The sequence below is a fragment of the Nematolebias whitei genome, chromosome 1 (genome assembly GCF_014905685.2).
Source record: "Nematolebias whitei isolate Nwh7 chromosome 1, NemWhi1, whole genome shotgun sequence".
Taxonomy (NCBI): Eukaryota; Metazoa; Chordata; class Actinopteri; order Cyprinodontiformes; family Rivulidae; genus Nematolebias; species Nematolebias whitei.
Window position 1 is genome coordinate 53,645,625 of NC_056498.1, and position 11,798 is coordinate 53,657,422.

Consider the following 11,798-nt stretch of genomic DNA (forward strand, 5'->3'; position numbering starts at 1 on the left):
TACACTCAAACAATTGTTTAGGTATGAAGAAAAAAAACAGTTTTTTAAGCTGGAAATAAATCGCATATTGTGTGACACTAGATATTTTATCTTCCTCGGAGTTCAGCTCATAGTGGGGACCACTGTTTAGCTTCGGCTTAACAAAATGTCAGTCGAAGGAAACTTCTCTACAACAAAAATGACTTTTGACCAACAATCTTTAATCTAATCTATTGTGACCTGCTGGTTCACTCCCTCAGACTCTGAAGTTTGTAAAGAATGGGTTCTTTGTTAAAATAAAGGACTTTGGAGCATTCTTTTTGTCAGCAGTGGACACTGATGTTTAAATTTTAGTGAAAGCTCCAGGTCTTTAATAAGTCACCTTTACACCTTGGGGTCCTTGAACTCCTCTCTCCCCCTGGAAACAGAACAGGAAATGAGAGACCACTCAATGGCAAAATCAGCAATATTAATACATAATACTAACTTAAAAAAAAAAAAAACTTTGTCTCCTGTTTTAAAGCAATCATGTACACTGATGGCTTTAATACAGTTAGAAATCTTCTTTCAATTGCAGATTCAACTTAATCCAATATTTAGATGGATTCTTTATTTATAAAATCTCTGCTGTGGCACAAAGTACAAACTACTATCGTTAAGCCTATAGTTAAAATGATCAAAGTAATGACAGTGATACTCAAGTTAGTATATTCCACTATCTATTCAAATATTTGGCTCTGAAACTATATTTTGGATTATTTTTCATGGTTTTGTATATTGATGATTATCTCCATATTTTAAAATGTGTCGTCCTTTTGCTTTGTGCATTGGTTTATTTTTACACTTTTCATTTAATAGAGTATCCAAGAAAAGCCAACAACAACCAAACCATCCTAAAGGACTGGGCTTTAAGTAGAACTGTCTTAAATGCCACAATAAATCCCACGTTTGGGAGTTTGTGCTCTGACATATATAAAGGTTTGAATTTGGTGCGAGGTTGACTTACACAGCAGTGAGCACGCATCTTTAACAAGTGCATTTATTCTGTGTGTAATCTCAGTGTTTTCTGACAGATTACCTCACTTTACCTGGTCTTTGGATGCTTGCCAGCTTGTTTGTTGTGGTCATACACACACAATCTGTGACTCTTCTCGCTGTTTTGTTCTTCACCAGCTTCGTGCCATTTCTGTTTTGGCCCCTGGCTGTCTGGAAAATTTGAACTCAGTTTCTGCCCTTTTACGTGACGCCCGTTTGTCTTATTTGCCTCGTTGCGTGCCTCTATACATGTCCTGACCACCGAGTGAAACCAAAACAATTTTATTTGGAACTCTGTCTTTAATTTTTAAAATGAATCTATGATTCCCGGTGGATGGTGCAAGATAATTGAATATATTTCTTTGTTACTACATTTGTCTGGATCAGAGCACAAAGAGTGCTCCAGCTTGCATCACCACCCATTACATTAGTTCAGTGGCATGGGGTTTGGTAAAAAAACATTTTTTTAAATTTCTATGTCTTCCTCCTCATGGACAGCGTTCGCCACGCAGTGATGCAGAATGCTTTGTATTTAAAAGTGATCAAAACAATTTATATCTCAGCCCAACTATTTTGTCTATTAATCTCTAGATATCTTTTTCTTTTATCTTGGAGACATCTATTTTCATTATTGTCTTCTATCAAAATATTACCTCTTTACCCTTTAGACAAGTGGACATCTCTGCCTCAGTGGAGCAGGTCTTGACTCTTAAGTCTCAATCAACTCTGAGTCAAATGTGAGCTCATTTGTGCTTGAACTAACATTGAAGAACGATCAAACGTGGCTCTTGCAATGCAGCTGTAAACATACTCAAGTTAAACTTCCCATGTGGCAGTTTATTTCAATATACAGACACAGAATGCTTGACAATAAAATAAGAACCTATACCGTACTTTCCGCCATACATGGCGCACCGCCGTAAAAGACGCACCAGTCCAAATATGTCTAATAAAGTGGAAAAAACATAAATAAGTCGCTTCACCATATAAGTTGCATCTATTATGCATCACTGTTGACATGTAGCATTTGCTACGTGTCACCGTTGACCACCTGGAAATGTGGCTGGTGTTGTGCCAAAAATCGATTGGCCGCCAAATGGCGGCCGCGGGTGCATGTGCAGGAAGACTTTAACAATAATTTAACAAGATTAACACTTAAAAACAATTATTTGTTTGCTCCAAATTATAGTAAAGGTGTGTCTCAGTTGAACTTTTCCTTAATAAATGCACTTTGACAGTCAAATCAGCTGCATTTTGCCTGGGCGACGTGATGAAATGCAGCTGATTTGACTTTGCTCCAGGAGTTCTGGAGCGAGACGAAGGTGGCTTTCTATGGCAAGTCAAGTGTTTCATTAATAGCCACTTTTGCCTATTAATGAGACACTTGGCTTGCCATATTGGTCAAGGGACCTCTAGTGGCTGAAAATGGTAGCGTACAATATTTTCCATGTCAGAATGACTGAAATCATCAGATCTCAGCCAAAAATTGGGTTATAAATATGGAGGAAAAAAACATACATTAGTTGCTTCGGTGTATAAGTCTCAGGACTTGCAAATTTATGCAAAAAGGTGTGACTTATACAGCGAAAAATATGGTATTTATGATCTAGACTGAATGAAGAGGCCTTTTGATGTCTGGTCAATAGCTGCAGACTTTTATGTGTTGAACTGAACTAGATGTATTCTTTAGTTCAGGAATCCCAACAATACCCATCCACATTACTTTTTCTGGGATTCGCTTTGTGCCTTTCTACAAAGCACAAGAATAAAGTAAAACTCTACTGCTGAACAGCAAGAGATAGTCTTTTTTTTCTAAATCAAAAGCCAATAGCACTTTTGTTGATGTTACATAAGAAAATGGGAAAGATTATTCACACAGCAATGTTGACGGCAATGTCTGAAAATCAAAAAAAATCAGTAGCAATAAATTCCATCTATCTTCAGCAATGAGAAAAAGACGTTACCGTGTCTCCTTTTTCACCCTTTTGAGTCGTTTCCTTCATTTCATCCTAGAAAACAAGAGAGAAGAGACCACATCAAACACTGACAGTGTGCAGCCTGAAACAGGGAACAACTGAAAATACGACACCATCTGCAAACATTGGGCGTAGTGTGATATAAACAGCTGCTTACAGTTCCTGAGAGCTGTCTTAATCCATGAGCTGTCATCACCTAGAAGTAATGAAAGAGACAGTGTTCTGTAAATGCTCTGCACTGATCTGCCAATTGTGGCCAATAAACATTTGGATGGTGTGAAGAAGCTTCTTCGAGATTCACAGCTGTACACTTAGAGCTTACTGTATGTTTGATCAGACAAGATTAAATGTTTACGTGGACAGGTAATTCTTATTTCTCCTTCATGTTGTCATTAGATTTGGTGTGACTGCAGCTAGACAGAACAAGAGAGACAAAGGTCATTTTCACACCTGATAATCCGGTAGATTTGGTTTGATTTGGGACCAAAATTTGGAACATTTGTTTACATTTTCAGCTGGTGCAGTTCACATTCACACTGCACTGAGTCAATGGAGCCAACCTGTCCTCCCCCCCCCTCGCCTATGGTGGCGCTGCACCAAGAACTACTGAAGGAAACGACACGAAAACCTCTGAAGAAGACACTAAGCGTAACTTACTTCTGAAAATGAAAACAAAAAATGGAGTGGCGTCAAATTTTAGCAGTTTTAGGATTTCTGTTTTGTCTGTGGCTCATGGGCCAAACAAACATTTTTTCAACAATGGACTCAGCATGAGCAGAATATGAGGCAGAAGACCATGGAGAATGTTGTTTTTCACACAAGGCGGCTGAGACGGCTCCGTAAGAGGTATGAGAAATGCACGTTTGCTTTGGTTGCATTTACCCAGAATGCCCTGCGCTGTAGTCAGCTTCCTGCTTTTGGAGCGGTCTCCAGTCCGCTAGCATTCATAATGCATTCAAAACCATACTAGAGTTCATATCAACCAAACCAAAACCTAGGTTTTTAGGTGGACCAGAATTCACTTGTTTGGTCCGCATCAGGGTTCGATTGCACATTTACACCTCCCCCAACAAACTGGACTTTCTAGGCAAACAGACTAGAGTTTGATTAAAGCGGACTAAACAGGGCTGGTGTAAATGCACCCAAAAACCACTTGATGCACTTGTCACATCTAGACTGGACTATTGCAGTGGTTTATTATCTGGGTGTCCAAATACTTCTTTAAAAATTCTTCAGTTGATCCAAAATGCTGCTGCCAGAGTCTTAACTGGAGTTAGTGGGAGAGATCATATCTCTCCAATTTTAGCTTCTCTCCATTGGTTCCCTGTCAAATCCAGAATTGCATTCAAAATCTTACTTCTAACCTACAAAGCTCTCAACAACCTAGCTCCATCTTATATTAGAGATATTATTGTATCATATTTTCCTAACTGAGCACTTTGTCCTCAGACTGCAGGCTTACTTGTTATTCCTAGATTTTTCAAAAGCAGAATGGGAGGAAGATCTTTCAGTTATCAGGCTCCTCTCTTGTAGAACCAATTTCCAGATAATGTCTGTAGGGTTGACACATTGTCCAGTTTTAAGACTGGGTTTAAGACTTTCCTTTTTGATAAATCCTATAGTTAGGGTTGTCTTGTTATGCTGCCATAGGCTTAGACTACTAGAGGACAAATTGACCTCATTTCCTTAAATGAATTGTTAAAATTGAATAGTTTTAATTTGATATTATTTCTATCTTAATATGTGATTCTTGACCTGCCATTGTGTATCTGTTCCTACCAAACCCAGCCGGTTAAGCAGATGGCTGCTTATCCTGAGCCTGGTTCTGCTAAAGGTTTCTTCCTCATGAGGGACTTTTTCCTTCCCACTGTTGCCTTCATGTTTGCTCAAGATGAGAGTTCTGTGATGACGTTAAATTCAAAGCAGTCTGCTCCTCAGATAAATAACGTTAAATTATTATTTTTATATATGAATGTTTCTGTTCAGTGCCTTGAGATGACTTCTGTTGTGACTAGACACTATATAAATTAACTGAATTGAATTGAACTGATGCATGGAATTAAGGACTTTATGCAGGGCATCATACTACACAGACTCTGGTTCCAAAAATACAACATAAAACAGTACTGCTGGCTTCAACTCAATATAACTAGAAATAACAGGGACATTTGCTCTAATAATAACATAAAACATATTACACTTAAGAGCTTCATATTCATGTACTAAACCGTACTCTAAGTAGGTGCACTATGTGTACACGAATCCATGAACACAATAACCTGTTCAAAGATTCTTGCAGACCGACGGCTTTTTATTTACAGTGAACAATGGCCACAATCATCTTTGGAAGCAGAAGGACAGACCAGCGAGAGAGGGGGAAACAATGCATTCACAGATGATACAGGCGATTGTTTTGTCTGAACTGCTCACTGTTTCATTTGGGTGCAGACGCTGGAGATGTTTTAATGTGCAAGCTGCACAGACACACATCTGCAAGTGCAGAAGTGATCTGGATGTGAGGCACTCAGTAAAATGTTGATCTAAACTGGAGTAAAAGTCTAAACAGGATCTAATGTTTCAGGCTTAGCTCACCTTTGCTGTTATTTTCTACACATCCTCCCTTGTGCAGTTTTAACTAGCTGAGATTTGCAGATGTAAAATAATTTAATAGCAAACTTTAATCTTGCACTATCTCTACATTGGATTTCTTTCTTTACATTATTTTCTTATTGCACTTTCATTTATGGAGGAAGAGTCCATAAGCACACTGCAACCGTTGATGTCTCACATTAATTCAGCTTTTAAAGGTTATTTGAATGTTTACCTGTACAGATCCTTTTGTTCCTGATTAAAGCATGCTTGTGAGTCTTTTTAGCTTATTTTTTCTCCAATTAAAGGCTCTATATGCTGGACATGAATACCTTTCTCTTTAGCAATAGTGTAGTCAAAGTGAGCGAGGTATATAATTCTATTAGTCACCCTGAAAAATCTATCAACCTGCACATGCTATTAGAAAACAAATTGGCTGCTTTGTTGTCAAATAGAAGGTCTCATTCCCATCAACATCGGACAATTTTTTTGTAATTGCTGTGAAATATTGCATAGAACCATTTCCTTAACATAAGCAGGCATATCAGATTAGGTTTTAAAGATGATCAAAATTAATTGTAAAGGCATGTGTGGGAGTTCTGCTCTGTCAGCCGTCTGCAGCCACAGCTAAGCATCAATCAGCAGCACCTGAGGATCATCAGCTTGATGAGCAAGAGGAACAAAAAAGGCTGCAGAGGACATCCAGTCAGTTCTGGAGCATTACCTGCCAATGGTAGTTATGTTCTATTCTTTTACTTGTGAGTTAAGCTAAGTATTAACATGATTTGTATTTCTCTGTGCTAACAGTATATAATCCCTGATGTCCTCCTGTCCCCCTGATTCTCCTCTGTGGAACTCTAGCTCTCCTGTGCCTCCTCAGCTGCCTCCATGCCTTCCTACCACTGAAAGAAAATCTCTGCAGAGAGTAGTGAAGGCTGCACAGAAGTCTGTTGGTGTCAGCATCCCCACCATCACAGACATCTACACCTCCAGATGCAGGAAGAGGGCCACCTGTATCATGAAGGACCCCACTCACCCAGCACACACACTTTTGCCCTACTCCCCTCAGGAAGGAGGTTAAGGAGCATTAAGTGTAGAACCATAAGACCGAGGAACAGCTTCTACCCTGAGGCTGTTAGACTCATGAATCTCTAACCAGGATAATAACTATGAAAAAAAAACATCAGGTTGCTGCTGATCTATTTCATGTTGCTGCTGATCTATTTCATGTTGCTGTGTGCATTCGTACTCATCTGCTCACACAGACACATGTTCATGCTGCTGTTCAGCGTATTGTTTTTATCCTATTAGTGCTTAGCATATTTTTAGTTAACATTTTTCTTAGTTCATATCTTAGATCTTATTACTGTTTTTCTTTTACATTTTATTGTTGGATGTAACTGGGACCCTGTGTACACAATTCCGTTCTACCACATGTACCACATGTGATGTGAATGACAAATAAAGAAACTGACTCTTTTCAGGGTTCCAGTTCCCTCCATGCCACATTTGATTATTTACCACCTTGTAAATAAACACTGTAAACATATTCTTGGTATCTGTTCACTTCGGTTCTTGTATCTGAGTATAGCCGCAATTGTTACAGCATGACGCAATAGAAACTAGATTGTCTTGGAGTTTTAAAATAGCCTTTTGCTCCTGTAAGGGCACTGGTTGATATGATGACCTGTGTATCAAGAGCTGCTTTTATCACTAATAAACAGAAGCACATGAAGGTTTATGAAGGAAGGGTAATGATCTAAACCCCTGCTTCTTCAGTGTAAGGGAAATCAATGAACATCTGCCAAAATGATCTGCCATGGGAAGGAAGAGGGCACAGACTGAGACTGTAAGTAAATATTCAAATCAACTAATTTAATAAATGACACGTCGTTCCTGTTGGATGCTCTAGAACGCGATACGACAGAGGCTAACAATTCACTAAACAATTACAAAACAGGACTAGGAATGAATGCTCTAATGTTAATGTAATTTAGAGCAATCTGCTTTGGGAGACTTCGATGCTTTAAACAGCTATTCAAGCCACCTACACTGATATCTTTTCTATTTTATTGAGAAGACTTTTTTGTTGCTTTGACCGAAACCAGTGAAACCAGGAGGGAGATTTGTTCGATCTGTAATTAAGCTGTCTAATTTCCATATGAATCACTAGCTAACAAGCAAGGAAAATGAGAATACGAATTAGAGCCATCAAACTTTGTTTCTAAGCTTATGTCTAAGGCCTTCAGAGGCTCAATAGGCAGCAGATCTTTAGAACAAAACCCATTAGCCAGAGTCATCTAAATGCCAAAGCGCTCACGTTGAGAAACAACAGCTCCAATGCTGTTTCCATTTGACACTTTTCAAAAGTTTAATTTTGTTCCTGTTAAAAAAAAAAAAAATGCAGTTGTAGCACATCTTTGGAGCCATTATAGCCACCCCACAGAACTTCAGCTGATTTGTCACAGTGTGGTTTTGACTTTAAAATGTCGTAGCAATGAGTTCTCCCACTCCAGTCCTAACAGCGCTGAGTCACCTTCAGCATTCGTCAGATATTCCTCCATGCTGTCACTTTGTTATTTTCCCCATTTTTAATCAGCTTCTCAACTAAAAGCAGCACTTGAACCCCTTCACAGAACAAAAAAATAATAATTTCCTGTAATTTACAATTATGGACATTACAAATAGGTCATGTGCTCCGTGACCCTCATTAATTCATACTATAAAGCTGATTTTTGTTCCAAGTGACAGATTAAACTACCACTGGTGGTTGGGAAATCACAGCATTTATTGCCTTTTAAGTTATTTTGTGCACAATCATATGCTATGCACATCACTAAAGATCATTCACTGGGAGATTGCTGGAAATGAGCAGCGACTTCATTACTTAAAGAAACAAGGAAGCTTTTCTTAGAGAAATTCCACACAACTAATCTCATCTTTCGTACAAAGACTTCCCGTATTTGATGCCTTTTATCAGCCCTGCTCTGCTGTTCATACATGGAGCAAAAAGAAATCTGCACACATCTAAAGATAGAATAAATCTGCAGCTCTTTCAAGGAAAGGAAATTGCTTACAAGAAGTCATGGCTCTGTGTTCGGGGTGTGACAGCAAAGGCAAACACTGTTTTGGTGTTTATTTCTCACCCTTGGTCCCTACATCACATGATTTGAACATTTGTTGATGCATTAATGTGTTTTTAGCTGCATCTTTTTGCTTTTATATACAAAGTATATATCAAAATGTGATGCATATTTTATAACAAGCTATAATTAAACATGACTATTTATTGTAAATCAAGTTTTTTTTAAGTGAATTTTGATCACAACACTGCACTTACGGGACCAGGTGGACCAGGAGGACCAGGAGGACCAACATCACCCTAGAGATACAACAAAATGTCAATTTTAATACATTTTTATTACAATTAGTTGCAATAAAAAAATAATAACTAGAAAGTTCCTGGAGAAATTTTGATGAAGACTGCCACGTTGCGGCCATTTTAATATTTGATTTGACAGTACTAGGTGCTGGGGTTCACTCTCAGCAACCACCATAGCTAAATAACTCAAAGATTGATTGAGTTATAGCCACTTTTGTGTTTTCTGAGTTAGCTGTGGCATTCTTCTTGAATCAAAATGGCTCCAAAATTTAATCAGTTCTAGAGTTACATCTGATGATTACTTTGTGAGTTAAAAAAAAATCCATCAAACTGTTCATTCATCTTTGTTTGTAAATTATGTTACAATGGTATCTTGAAATGCCAATAAAAGTAATAGCACACATCACGGTGCTGAGTCAGTCGTTTTTTAATATACAATTTGTGGGGGAGCACATTGTGATTCAGGCCGCATTAAAATTGAAGGAAGAGCAAAACCCTCTTCAGGTGGATACCAGTAGCTAGCTGCCTTTAGGCAGCCCCCAATTAAAAATAATAATAAAACAAACTTCAAAATATCCAATAGCAATACATAATTCATCTTTACTACATGCTGGGTACCAGGTACATAGCTGATAAGGACCAGGTATTTGCATAGTATCTGGTACATATCTGGTACTTGCATAGTACCTGGAAAAGTATAGGAACAAACTTGGTACTTTCCAGTTATGTATTGGCACATACATATACCAGGTTCTTTCTGGGTACGTGTTAAAACCATGCACTTATACTGGATATTTATCTTGTGCATAGCTGACATTGTGCCTGGTATGTTCATGATACACATCTGATATGTACCTGATACATAACAGGTACTTCTTGAGTACATACTGGGTATCAAATTTGTGCCTGGTAAGTCTCTAGTACTTACATGGTACCTACCTGGTATTTATCAGATTCGTAGCAGGCTTATGTGGTTCATACCGGTACCTTATTATTTGGTACTTCATAGATGGCATTGTACCTACAGGTTACTTCCATGTTCACTAAATACATTTTAAAGCAAGTGGATAACGAAACCTTGATGGTTCTCACTAAAGACTCTATGAATCTGCCTTTAGTTGGAATGCTGTATAAAAGTTTTGTTCTTCATGTGTATTCTTGTGCAGTGGATTCATGAGGAACTCCTGGGAGCATTGTAGAGTTTTTAATTGTTAGGTATTGCTTGAGGGAGCCTCTAATCTCCTATTCATAATTAATAACATACAGTTTACATTTTCTGACTTCATCAAACAAGGTAAATATCCCATGTTTACATGAAAAAAAAAAGTAGAAATACATGATAAAGCTTATCAAGACTAAACAATAAGCTAAATGTTGAAGTTTTTAAATCTCTGTAGCTATTGTCTGCACCTATTTTCAGACAGGACCTAAGATACAAATTGGTAAAAATAAATCTTATTTCATTCTTAGTACCTCATTCTTGTCTCGGTGGTATTTGTTTAAACATTGGGTTGATTTGGGCAGCACGCCTCATCCCCAAAATGCCCCCCGGGCGCTTTCAATAGCTGCCCACTGCACCACCTGGTGGTGGATGGGTTAAATGCAGAGACTAATTTCGCCATTGTATGGAAACATACAGTGCTGACATTGTGATGACATTATTATTATTATTATTATTACTTTGACTGGAATGTCCCTACATGAACTGATTCCTTCCTGTCAATGTGCATTGTTCAGAACTATTAACTTCTTAAGGATTTTGGTCTGGACTGTAAAACAAAACCAGTCATCTTTTGTATGGTACCAACATGGAGAATCCAGTGATAGAACCTTCTCATTTTTCCTTACACACACAAACACAGCAAAATGTTTTGCAACTTGATCTTAAAGACAGTGTGAAATGAGTGAAACCTTTTCAGCATCACCTTTAATTGCTGATGAGATGTAATATATTGAAATTACATGCTGGCAACACAAAGGCAATAAAAATAGAAAGTCAATTAGCATTTTTTTGTGTTGGATTCCCTAATACTCTGCTCAGTTAAGTAGTATAAAAATCCACAGACGTATCAGTTCAAAAGACAGAGGAGCATGAAGTGGCTCAATATTTTCACTAAAACGCCTAAACTAAAGTTCTTGTTGCGTGTCTCAGTGTTGTCTTTACATTATGTGTTAGAACAACAACAAAAAATAAATAAAAATGGAAGTATGTTTTGCTCAGCCTGAAAACAATGTTTTTGGGTGGGGCTATAAAACCAACTGAGAGTTCTGTTGTTTTTTCTGGTACCCACATGCCTCCATTTGAACAATTATAACATTAAATTATCCTTTTAACTTGCAACAGTCTGCTCGTGGGCTGTCGTGACTTCTTTATGCTTTAAACAGCTGCTACGCTTTACCAGGTGTTTCTACTTTAAATGCCATCCATCCATTTTCTTCCACTTATCCGGGGTCAGGTCGCGGGAGTAGCAGCTTAAGTAGGGAGGCCCAGACTTCCCTCTCCCCAGCCACTTGGGCCAGCTCCTCCGGGGGAATCCCAAGATGTTCCCAGGCCAGCTGAGAAACATAATCCCTCCAGCATGTCCTGGGTCTTCCTATGGGTCTTCTCCTGGTGGGACGTGCCTGGAACACCTCACCAGGGAGGCGTCCAGGTGGCATCCTAACCAGATGCCTGAGCCACCTCAACTGGCTCCTCTTGATGTGGAGAAGCAGCGGCTCTATTCTAAGTCCCTCTTGGATGACTGAGGTTCTCACACTATCTCTAAGGGAGAGCCCAGACACCCTGCGGAGAAAACTCATTTTGGCCGCCTGTATCCGTGATCACGTTCTTTCGGTCA

At 38.6% G+C, this 11,798-nt stretch overlaps 1 long non-coding RNA gene across 1 annotated transcript; it reads right to left on the minus strand.

Annotated features, from left to right (window-relative positions):
* Positions 1-360: 360 nt before the first annotated feature.
* LOC119411776 lies at positions 361-8,961 on the minus strand. The gene is made up of 4 exons (XR_005186909.1): positions 8,920-8,961; positions 3,148-3,186; positions 2,979-3,023; positions 361-397 (listed from the first exon to the last, which is right to left on the minus strand). It is a non-coding gene; the product is annotated as an uncharacterized LOC119411776 (long non-coding RNA).
* Between the last annotated feature and the right edge of the window lie 2,837 nt (positions 8,962-11,798).